Source organism: Elephas maximus, chromosome 7 (genome assembly GCF_024166365.1).
Source record: "Elephas maximus indicus isolate mEleMax1 chromosome 7, mEleMax1 primary haplotype, whole genome shotgun sequence".
NCBI classification, from domain to species: domain Eukaryota; kingdom Metazoa; phylum Chordata; class Mammalia; order Proboscidea; family Elephantidae; genus Elephas; species Elephas maximus.
In genome coordinates, this window is record NC_064825.1 from 48,313,419 (window position 1) to 48,325,631 (window position 12,213).

Consider the following 12,213-nt stretch of genomic DNA (forward strand, 5'->3'; position numbering starts at 1 on the left):
GCATGCCAGGGGCTGGATGGGGGATTAGAGAATGACTACTAATGGGTACAGAGTTTCTTTCTGGTGTGACAAAAATGTTCTGGAATTAGACAGTGATGAAGGTTTCACAACTTTGTGAATATAGGAAAACCCACTGAACTGTACATTCTAAAAGGGTAAATTCTGCAGTATGTGAATTACTTTTCAACTTAAAAAAAAGAACAAAAACGTAAGTACTAGAATTTAGAAAACATTTTAAAACAGAGAATGTCTGCATATCATAGAACACTTGGATTTGTGTTTTGATTGTTTTTGTTATTCAACAAACATTTATTAAGAGTCTACCTACTAGTAACCTTATGGAGCAATGAGTTTATGTTAATCGGGGAGGAACAACTCAGAAAAGGAGAGTGAGAAGGGTTGCACAACTCGAAGAATGTAATCATTGTCACTGAATTGTACATGTAGAAATTATTGAATTGGTGTATGTTCTGCTGTGTATATTTTCAACCACAACAACAACAAAAAATCTATCTACAACATGCCGTGTACCATGCTAAACCCTGGAAACGAAGGTCCCTGCCTTTGAGAAACTTAAAAGTCTAGGGGCAGAATCAGGTAAGAAAAAGAACTACAATAAAGGTAAGTCTAAGGTACCATGGAAACACAGAAGATGTGTAAAAAGCCATGCTGGGGATCTAGAAAAACACTGGTGACCTAATTTTTAAAATACATATATAAAAAATCCATTACACACACCATAATTATATTTACATGCTGTCGGAGTTATGGCAATAAGAACTAATGTTATAGATTATATTACACGCTCAGTCAATAAACCTTAGCACATCATATTACGAATGCTCTTGGCTGATGAGCACTGTATTATGCTAAGAAGTTTGGACTTTTTCCTGATAGTTACGGAGAATCATCGAAAGATTTCAAGTTGGGTATGACATAATCAAGTTTACATTTTAAGAAGATCTCTCTGGTAGCTTTGTGAAAGATGGACTAGAAGGAGCCCACACTGAGATGGGGTGAGGAGGGGGGATGGAGTGGGGGAGTTACAGGTGCAATGATAGTGATGGAAGGGAGTAGCAGAATGGAGTGGGAAGGAAGAATCAAAGACTATTCTTAAGTTTATCTGATGCCGTTCACAGAGAACACAGGAAGCCTTCTTAAAGAGATTCCAACTTATTAAATACTAATTCACCATGTACTTCTATTCCTATTAGTTTTCTGTGTTGGCCATTAGTTAGTATGTTAATTATCTCATAACTGGGCATCGCAGAATCCATAAATAGGAATAGTAGCATTTCACATAATGTCTTGCTTCAGATAAAACAGGATACTTACGGCTGAATATGTGATGTGGTTTCAATCAAATAAAAACTTACTTCACTAACATCGTTTTCAGATAAGATACCTCATCCATGGGAACTTTCAATCTACTGAGGTAAACCATACAAAAACACGCTTTGCTTTAAGTAGATAAAGACTGACTATACCTGCACAGGAAGAAAAGCTGCAATCTTATACCTCTGATAGTAAAGAACTCTGCTTTGCCTAAATTAAGGGGGGGGGGGGGGGGGACTCTAAATTTTATTTCCACCACCCACCCAACATGACAATAGCATAATTAATACTTTCTTTTTCCAAAACCCTAAAAGTAAAGAGAAAAAAAGATTAACGACAACTTTTCTAAAATGATCTTGGTTCAAACAAAAACACAGCCACTGAGACATCATTAATAAAGCAAGAAAGAAGACAGAATGCAAGTCTTTCTGACATTTTACATGGGCTAATTGTAGCTGCTCACCCTTATAATTAATGTGTGTGCCATTACCCAGCAATCAGACCTTATGTAAGCTACAATTATGCCTAGACAGTAACACAACAGGAAGAAAACAAGCAGGTTTAGGGTCAGAGTTTAAAGCCAATGAACTCCATATAAAAGCCTCTAATGAAGTATATTTTAGAACCAACAGCCATACAATCCCTTCCCCAGACTCACTTGCATGCCCATGATTAGAATAAAAGATATATTTTGTAGACAGACAGCAAATATCTTTAGAGCAATTATTTTAGAGCCTCTTTTCTAGTCACAATTTGCTTACATAAGCAACTAATTTAATTCCAATCCAATTAGAGAGACACTTGAGTATGCCCTCTATGCCAGGCCCTAAAACACTTCCTGGGCACTAGGGAAATCAGTAGGCCAGAAGTTCCCACTGATGAATAAAACTTGGTCCTTGTCCTCAAGTAGCTCATGCCTGAGGGAAAATAGGTAAGTAAACAGTCACTTTACACTACAATTCTGACAGAAATAAGCCTAGCGTGCCATGAGCACTCATAGATGAAATATCTAATCTTACTTGGGACACATATGAGGATTGAATTCGGCCAGGAAAGGATTCAAGAAGATGATGTTTGGTGTGAAGGTTTTATTACATCAAATGCTATAAAATTTTAAAGTACTATTTTTATTAAGTATTGACCTGGACAGAGAAGAGGCAAAGGCACAAATCTGCTATTTAATTACCAATAAAAGATTACATTTCCCAATATTCAGTGAAAAAAATGTTAGTATAGAGATTCTTCAAATTAAAGATGGATCTATATTTTCTATTATAGGTTTGTAAAGTAGGTTGTTGATTGATGTATTATGAAGTATTAGAAGGTTCTTTGGGTATCGCTCCCCTCCCTAAGCCTAAACCACAGGCCTTTTGCAATGAATTCAGCTAATAATAATGTTGTAGTGCAGGGATTAGCAGAGAAAACTGAACAAAAAGTGGTTTTTATAGATCAGGAACCATGGTTTTTTTTTTTTTTCAAACATGGTTTAAGTGAAAGTTTACAAATCAAGTCAGTCTCTCAAATGAAAATTTCTATACACCTTGCTATGTACTCCTAGTTGCTCTAGCCCTAATGAGACAGCACACTCCTTCTCTCCACTTTGTACTCCCCGTGTCCTCTCAGCCAGCTTCTGTCCCCCTCTGCCTTCTCATCTCCCCTCCAGACAGGAGCTGCCCACATAATCTCACGTGTCTACTTGATCCAAGAAGCTCACTCCTTGTCAGTATCATTTTCTATCTTATAGTCCAGTCCAATCCCTGTCTGAAGAGTTGGCTTTGGGAATGGTTCCAGCCTTGGGCTAACAGAAGGTCTGGGGACCATGACCTCCGGAGTCCTTCTAGTCTCAGTAAGACCATTAAGTCTGGTCTTTTTATGAGAATTTGAGGTCTGCATCCCACTGCTCTTCAGCTCCATCAGGGATTCTCTGTTGTGTTCCCTGTTAGGGCAATCATGGGTTATAGCCGGGTACCATCTAGTTCTACTGGTCTCAGGATAATGTAGTCTCTGATTCATGTGTCCCTTTCTGTCTCTTGGGTTCATAGTTACCTTGTGCCTTTGGTGTTCTTCATTCTCCTTTGCTCCAGGTGGGTTGAGACCAATTGATGCATCTTAGATGGCCCCTTGCCAGTGCTTAAGAACCCAGATGCCAATCTCCAAAGTGGGATGCAGAATGTTTTCTCAGTAGATTTTATTATGCCAATTGACCTAGATGTCCCCTGAAATCATGGTCCCCAAACCCCAGCCCCTGCTGCGCTGGCCTTCAAAGGGTTCCATTTATTCAGGAGACTTCTTTGCTTCTGGTTTAGTCCAGTTGTGCTGACCTCTGCTGTATTGTGTTGTCTTTCCCTTCACCTAAAATAGTTCTTGTCTACTATCTAATTAGTGAATACCCCTACCCCCACCCACATAGCCATCAAAGAATACTTTCTTCTCTGTTTAAACTATTTCTTGAGTTCTTAAAATAGTAGTCTTATATAACATTTGTCCTTTTGCAACTAACTAATTTCACTCAGCATAATGCCTTCCAGATTCCTCCATGTTATGAAATGTTTCATTGATTCAGCATTGTTCTTTATCGACACGTAGTATTCCATTGTGTGAATATACCCTAATTTATTTATCCATTCATCCATTGATGGGCACCTTGGTTGCTTCCATCTTTCTGCTATTGTAAACAGTACTGCAATGAACATAGGGTATGCATATGTCTGTTCATGTAAAGGGTCTTATTTCTCTAGGATATATTCCAAGGAGTGGGATTGCTGGATCATATGGTAGTTCTATTTCTAGCTTTTTAAGGAAGTACCAAACCGATATTCCAAAGTTGTTATACCATTTTACATTCCCACCAGCAGTGCATAAGTGTTCCAGTCTCTCCACAACCTCTCCAACATTTATTATTTTGTGTTTTTTGGATTAATGCCAGCCTTGCTGGAGTGAGATGAAATCTCATTGTAGTTTTGATTTGCATTTCTCTAGTAGCTAATGATCAAGAGCATTTCCTCATGTATCCGTTAGCTGCCTGAATGTCTTCTTTGGTGAAGTGCCTGTTCATATCCTTTGCCCATTTTTTAATTGGGTTATTTGTCTTTTGGTTGAACTATGGTTTTTAAGTTTAAGGAAAAGCTAATTAATTAGGGGGATACCAAACCAAACCCAGTGTCGTCGAGTTGATTCTGACTCATAGCAACCCTATAGGACAGAGTAGAACTGCCCCATAGAGTTTCCAAGGAGCACCTGGCAGATTCAAACTGCCAACCCTTTGGTTAGTAGCCATAGCACTTAACCACTACACCACCAGGGTACTTCCAATTAGAAGGATACGAAGGATTAAATGAAACAAGTCACACAGGTCTTTGGGCTAGGCACTTTACAAGTATTATCACAACAACTCTGAACTATATTTTCTTAATAGAAAAAGGATAAAACTGGAACCAGTTGCCAGAGAGTTGATTCTGACTCATGGCAACCCCGTGGGTCAGAGTAGAACTATGCTCCATAGGGTTTTCAATGGTTGATTTTTTGGAAGGTGCTCACCAGGTCTTTCTTCCAAGGTGCCTCAGTATGTGCATGAAAGATTATTCTGTTTGCCTCACCATCTCTTGAGAAGAACAGTTTCTGAAAATTATAAAGTTCAATCCTAATAGCACTCCCTATTCTAAAGGAATTGGTTATCCCAAGTGACAGGAACAAAAACACTGTGATTAGAACACATCATAACTCATTCTATGTGGCCAGTATTGCTTTGACATCAAAACCAGCAAAAGATATGAAAGAAAACCATAGGCCGCCCTCTCTTATAAATATAGATACAAAAATCCTCAACAAAATACTAGCAAACCAAATCCACCAGCATATATAAAGGATTACACACCATGACTACGAAGGACTTATGCCCAGGAATGCAAGGTTGGTTCGACATATGAAAACCAATCAATGTAATACACTACACTGATAAAAAATAAAGGACAAAAACCACATGATCATCATAATAGATGAAGATAAAGCATTTGACAAAATCCAACACCCTTTCATAATTAAAAACAAACAACAGAAAGAAAAATAAAACACATAGTAAACTGGGAACAGAAAAGAGCTTTCTCAAACTGACAAAGGGCATCTATGAAAATCTCATAGTAAGAATTACACTTAATGGTGAAATAGTAAATGCTTTCTCCCTAAGACCAGCAATACAACAAGGATGTTGGATCTCACGACTTCTATTCAACATTGTACTAGAGGTTCTAGCCAGGGCAATTAGGCAAGAGAAAAGAATAAAAGGCATTCAGGTTAAAAAGGAAATCTATCTCTATTTGCAGAGGACATGACCTTACAAATAGAAAACTCTAAAGGATCCACACAAGAAAAAACTATTAGAATGAAAAAAAGAGTCCAGCTAGGTTGCAGGACAGATGATCAATATAAAAAATCCATTGTTTATTTCTATACACTAGCAATGAACAACTTGAAAATAAAATTAAAACAATCCTACTGATGATACCATCAAAAAAGATAAAAGGAAGTATAAGACTTGTATACTGCAAGCTGCACAACATGGTTGAAAAAAATTAAAGAAGGCCTAAATAAACAGATATCCCATGTCCGTGGGTTGGAAGATTGAATACTGTTAAGATGACAATACTCCCCAAACTGCTCCACAGATTCAATGTAATCTCTACCAAAATTCCAACTGCCTTTTTTTCCAGATATGGAAGAGCTCAACCTAAATAAAATCCATATGGAAATGCAAAAGACCCTGGTAGTCAAAACAATCTTGAAAAAGGAGAAGTTGGAGGATTCACATTTCCCAATTTAAATCCTACTACAAAGTCACAGTAATCAAGAAAGTGTGGTACTGGCATAAGGATAGACACATAGATCAACTGAATAGAATTGAGAGTTGAGAAATAAATTCTCACATTTACCATCAGTTGAGTTCAACAAGGGCACCAAAACAATTCAATGGGGGAAAGAAGAGTCTTTTTCCAAATGCTGTTGGAAAAACTGGGTATCCACAGACAAAAGAATGAAGTTAGACCCCTATCTCACACCAAACACAAAAATTAACTAAAAATGGATCAAAGACCTAAATGTAAGCAGTAAAACTATAGAACTCTTAGAAGAAAACATAGGTGCAAATGTTTGTAGCTGTGGGTTAGGAAAAGCCTTCTTAGATATGACACCAAAAGCACATGCAAGAAAAGAAAAATAGGTAAGTTGGACTTCATCAAAATAAAAATTTTGTGCATCCAAGGACACTGTCAACAAGTGAAAAGACAACCCACAGAATGGGAGAAAATATTTGCAAATCATTTCTCAGATAAGGACTTATATCTAGAATATACGAGTTAAGTCTAAAAATGAATAATGAAAAGACAAATAAACCAATTTAAAAGTGGGCAAAGAATCTAAACAGACATTCCTACAAAGATTTACAAATGGCCAATAAGCACATGAAAAGTCACTTAACATCAACAGCCATCTGGGAAATGAAAATCAAAAACCATATGACATCACTTCATACCCACCAGAATGGATATACTCAGAAAGAGAGATAAGGTAGTAACAGTTTTCGCTAGGATGTAGAGAAACTGGAACCTCTGCTGGTGGGAATGTAAAATGGTGCAGCCATTATGGAAAACAGTTTGGCAGTTCCTCTAAATGTTAAATATAATCTAGCAATTCCACTCCTAGGTACATAACCAACCCATTGTCATCGAGTCGATTCCGACTCACAGCGACCCTATAGGACAGAGTAGAATTGCCCCACAGGGTCTCCAAGGAGTGGCTGGTGGATTCAAACTGCCAACCTTTTTGGTTAGCAGCTGAGCTCTTAACTACTGTGGCACAGAGCTTGAGTCATATAACCAAAAGAGTTGAAAATAGGTATTCAAACAAAAACTTGTAAACAAATGTTCATAGCAGCACCATTCACAATTGGCAAAAGGTGGAAAAAACCCAAAAGCTCATCAACTGATGAACGAATCGATAAAAAAATGTGGTATAACGTACAATGGAATATTATTCAGCCATAAAAAAAAGAATGAACTACTGATACAAGTACTACAATGCGGATAAACCTTAAAAATATTATGCTAAGTGAAAGAAGCCAGATACAAAAGGCCACAGATGGTAGGATTCTTTTTATAAAATGGCCAAAAGGGGCAACTCCATAGAGGCAGAGAGTAGATTAGTGGTGCCAGGCACTGTGGGAAGAGATGAATGGGAGTGAGGGCTAAAGGGTAAGAGGGTTCTTTTTTGTGACGATGAATATGTTCTGGAATTAGACAGTGGTGCTAGTTGCACAACCTTGTGAATACTGATAGTCTCTGACTTATGAAGGATTCTAGCTATGACAAATCACGCTTACTACTTTTTTTTTATACATTGTTAGTAACATGTACTACATACAATGTCACAGCATGTAATTTGCTGATGTTATCATTCTCAGATGATCATTTGCAGATGTTCAAAGACAAATAAAGATCAGATTTATAAAGACACTGATAATAAAAGATAATAATAATAATAATAAATAGGTTTTTGACTTAAGTCAGAATCGACTTAATGATGGAGTCCTTGGAAGGGAACCCCATTGTAAGTTGGGGACTACCTATATACTGAAACACACTAAACCGTATACTTTAAAAGGGTAAATTTTATAGTTGCGAATTATAACTTAATTAAAAAATTGTTTACTAAAAGGTAACAAATCAAAAAAAGTAGGATTTGATTCTTTCAATAACTCAATCTGTGACCTTTAGCAAATAACTTCACTTTGTACTTTATTTTCCCATCTGTGTGAAAAGCTCATTAAAGCCTTCCTAAGAGCCCTGATAGCCATAATAATTTAAAGAATTTAAGTGGAAGACAACCTAATCAGATATGAATAAATACATAGCTGGAGGGGTGGGGATGCTGACATTAGAAGAAATTGAAAGAAGAGCATGTACCTCACGAAGAATAAACCTTTCTCACAGCATATAACCAAAAGAATTCTACCAGTTATCATTCATCAAGAGCTTATGTATCAGGAAGCATACTGCTTTCTGTATATCATCTCGTTCTCAGAGCACTGTAAGCTAAGCAGAAGCATCCTCATTTTAGAGATGAAAATCAGACTGTAAGAGGTTAAATGACTTGACCAAAGTAAATACTCAAGCTGGGCTTCAAACTCAGATCGATATCATTCCAAACACCAATCTCCTGCTTCCATATCTCTTCACTTCTAGGCATAGCAACGACATCAACAGACAAAAAATATGAAATGTTGGGTTTGTATTTTGTTTCTGCTACCTAATGATTTTGTGATCTCAGGCAAGTCAATGAATATTTGAGTCTCAGTTTTTGCATTTACTAAAAGAATATATTAACTCCTGCCCTAGTTTAGGAGCCTGGGTGGCGCAAGGTGTTTGTAATTCGCTGCTAATCTAAAGGTTGACGGTTCAAACCCACCCAGTGCCTCTGTGGAAGAAGGGCCTGGTGATCAGTTTCCATAAAGATTACAATCAAGAAAATCCCACAGAGAAGTTCTACTCTGGGATTGCCATGAGTCAAGAACAGACTCCATGGCAGCTAACACAAAAACAAGCCCTGGCTTATCTCATAGGATACAAAAGGGCAATAATATATACATGTCAGTTAAGGAACTACAGAAGTATAAGACAAAGTACTAAAGAAAAGTGGTACAGGTCGTCCCCGGCTTACAACGTATTAGAGTTATGACAAAGGGCACTTACCCCCATGTGGTTTTTTTTTTGTACATCTTATCATTAGTAATATGTACTATGTACAGTGTTGTAACACATAATTTGCTGATATTATCAATCTCAGATGTTCACTCACAGGTGTTCCAAGATCAGATTTATAAAGATACTGATAATAAAAGGCAATAATAATAAAATCTTAAAAAAAAAAAAAAAGAGGTATTCGACTTCCGTCAGAACCGATTTTCTATGCAGTCATAGGAACGGAGCCCCACCTTACCTTGGGGACTATGCATAAACTCAATAAAAAAAAAGGACTATGCATACTACTGGTTAAAAAAAAAAGTGTTGAATAATGAATGGTTTTAATATTCTCTAGTTTTTCTCATGGTAATGAAATGTACAGCAGTAATTTTCAAACATACTCCTCTCAAGTGCCCCAGGGGTGCAAAGCAAGTAGAACCCCACAAAAAGTCCAAATATCATTCTTTGGCAACTTCTACTGGCATCTGTTAAGAACAATGAAACCAGGATTTCATTTTCTCATTTCAAGAGAAAGTGGTGTACTGAAAAGGAAACGGATTCTAGAGACTAAACCTAGACTGAATCCTGGCTCTGCTACATATGAGTTGAGTGACCTTTAAACTCTTAGTCTAAATTTCCTTACCTGTAAATGCAGGAAAATATCTAACTTGCAGGATTGTGGGCAGATTAAATAATGTACATAAAGTTACTACTACAATGTACAATGCCTAACACACAGTATGTATCCAAAACAACAACAAAAATAACTTGTTATTGAATTATCCAGCAATACTTTGGAATTACTAAATCGGACTTGGCTATGTAAATTACAAAAGCCCAAGAAAAATCATGAACTCAAAATCACCTTGAACACTGAAACACACCTAAATAAAATTTCAATGAAACTGAAAGCAACAGACCATGAAAAATGGTTGAACAAGTAAGTCAAACAAGAGAGATGATCAAGGGAATACGCTCACTTGAGAGTAAGAGATAGATGAGGAAGTAGAAGGGGAAGGATAAGAAAAAAGAAAGTGAGTAGAAGGAGAAATAAAGAGGAATGCTTTGAAATTGGTGGAAGTAACACTTCATAAATCAGCACTGATTGGGGAAAATGAAAGACTGAATCCTAGAGTATCTGCAAAGGAATAAGCTATACAACTCAAATTAGTATTTCCAGGATAACAACTATGAATCCAAAAAACAATGGGTCTCAGAGTCAAGTGACCCTAGTCCTTAGTGGCCCTACCACTAAGTTCCTAGGCTGCCTAAGAGCAGGAACACCTGAGCCTCAATTTTTTCGTTTATCAAGAGAAAATATCCCCTGCCCTAGCTTGCCTCACAGAATACAGAATTCTCTGAGTCTCAGTTTCCTCAACTATAAAATGAAGTAGTGAAATGAGATCACTTCTAAGCTCTTGTCTAGCTTTATGAGTCTAGATAAGACAGTCCATTCTGTCACTACCATCAGACTTAGGTGAGGCCTTGCCAAGGTACCAAAAAGGAAGCAGAAAACAAAAATATAGGAAAATAAGCCACTTGAGGATCACACAAAATTCACCAATATAGTAAAATCATGCTCTTCTCTTCCCAATACTATGATAAAAACGCATCTTCCTAAATAACTTTATTTTTTCAAGATAAGCAGCCAACCTAAATCACGAAGCCCAAAGCATCTATTTAAAAAGGACAAGTTACTGAAAAAGTTAAGTTACTAACAACTATACAATCTTCTAATCAGCAGATTTCTCCTTTGTTTTCTCGTGGTTATTCCCCCCCACCCCTTCCTCTTCAGAGAACTGGTTTTGACAAGGTGAGGAGCTGAGCTCTAATTAAACTTACTGAAAGTACAGAGCCCTAGTGGCATGGTGCTTAAGAGCTTGGCTATTAACCAAAAGGTTGGCAGTTCAAATCCACCAGCAGCTCCTTATTAAAGCCTATGGGGCAGTTCTACCCTGTCCTATAGAGTCACTGTGAGTCAGAACCGACTCAACAGTACCTAACAACATCAAAGTATATATAGTTTAGTTATTTTTAAAAATATATTTTTTATATTTATAGAGAGAGTGTGCTGGTATACTGAAAGAGGAAATTTTAGTTTGAAAAAGGCAACAACTAAATGTTACATTAATTTTATACCCCAGATTAATTCTCCCAAATAATCTGCTATGGATCAGTTTCCAGATTCCCTTTATTCATGTTAGTCCTACCTTCCATTCTTCCAAAGCCAAAGCAATCCTCATTTTATCTTTCATGTAGCCTTCTACCACGTCTTTCTATTGTGCATACACCAATCTCTCTCCTTCTGTCAAAGTTTCCTCATTTCTTCTACTGTACATCTTCGTTTCCTTCCCTGGTTTCTCCAACCATTCTCACCATCTCTCTGCCCCACTGTTTTAATTTATAGGATTCTCCTTTCCCTTCATTCCTAGGACCTAATTTCACAGTACTGCATCTCTTGCTTATTTCATTTTTGATCAGTTTTTGTAAATTATTACTTCTTCAGAACCTACAGTTTCTCCTCAGGAGTCCTCGTTTCCAGAATATCAACCAACCCACCTCTGGAGTCCCAAACACACATTCTTCACTACTTCATACCTACATATCCTTCCTACCCCTTTTCTACAGTCACTAGTCCCCAGAATTCTGACACTACAAACACCCCTCAATCCCAACTGATTATTCAATTCCCTTTACTTTCCAGCAATTGCCTCTCCCATCTTCAACTTTTATGACTTCTTTCTGTTGCCTAAGTATCCCCAAACCTGGCACAAGCCATTCAGTGACCTAAAATTCCAAAGCCTATCCCTTCCACACGGCTCCATCTCTCCCAATCAAACTGTTTTCCCCCAACACTTTCTTATTTTAAGCAGCTACTCCCAATGCTTCATGACTTCTCTGAGAATTGTAAGGCCAGTACGTTGCTTCCCTCAAATCTACTTGTCCGGCAAAAATCAACTGTCCAAATCTTTTTCTTAAAGCTTCCCAGACCTCGCCTCTGCATCATTTCCATTCACTAAACCCTATTCTTAATCATTTCTCAATCCCTAGGGCCCACCATCACTCTCTAAACTCCTCAGACCTCTCCTTCGTCACTCCTTCCCAGCTTCTCAAAAAACGTTCCTATTACCCTTAACAATCTTCCTGG

General features: G+C 37.5%; 1 protein-coding gene across 1 annotated transcript in view; it reads right to left on the reverse strand.

Moving 5' to 3' along the window:
• The window catches only part of PPME1 (protein phosphatase methylesterase 1), a 68,314-nt gene that overhangs the window by 55,080 nt on the left and 1,021 nt on the right, over positions 1-12,213 (reverse strand). The window lies entirely within an intron of this gene.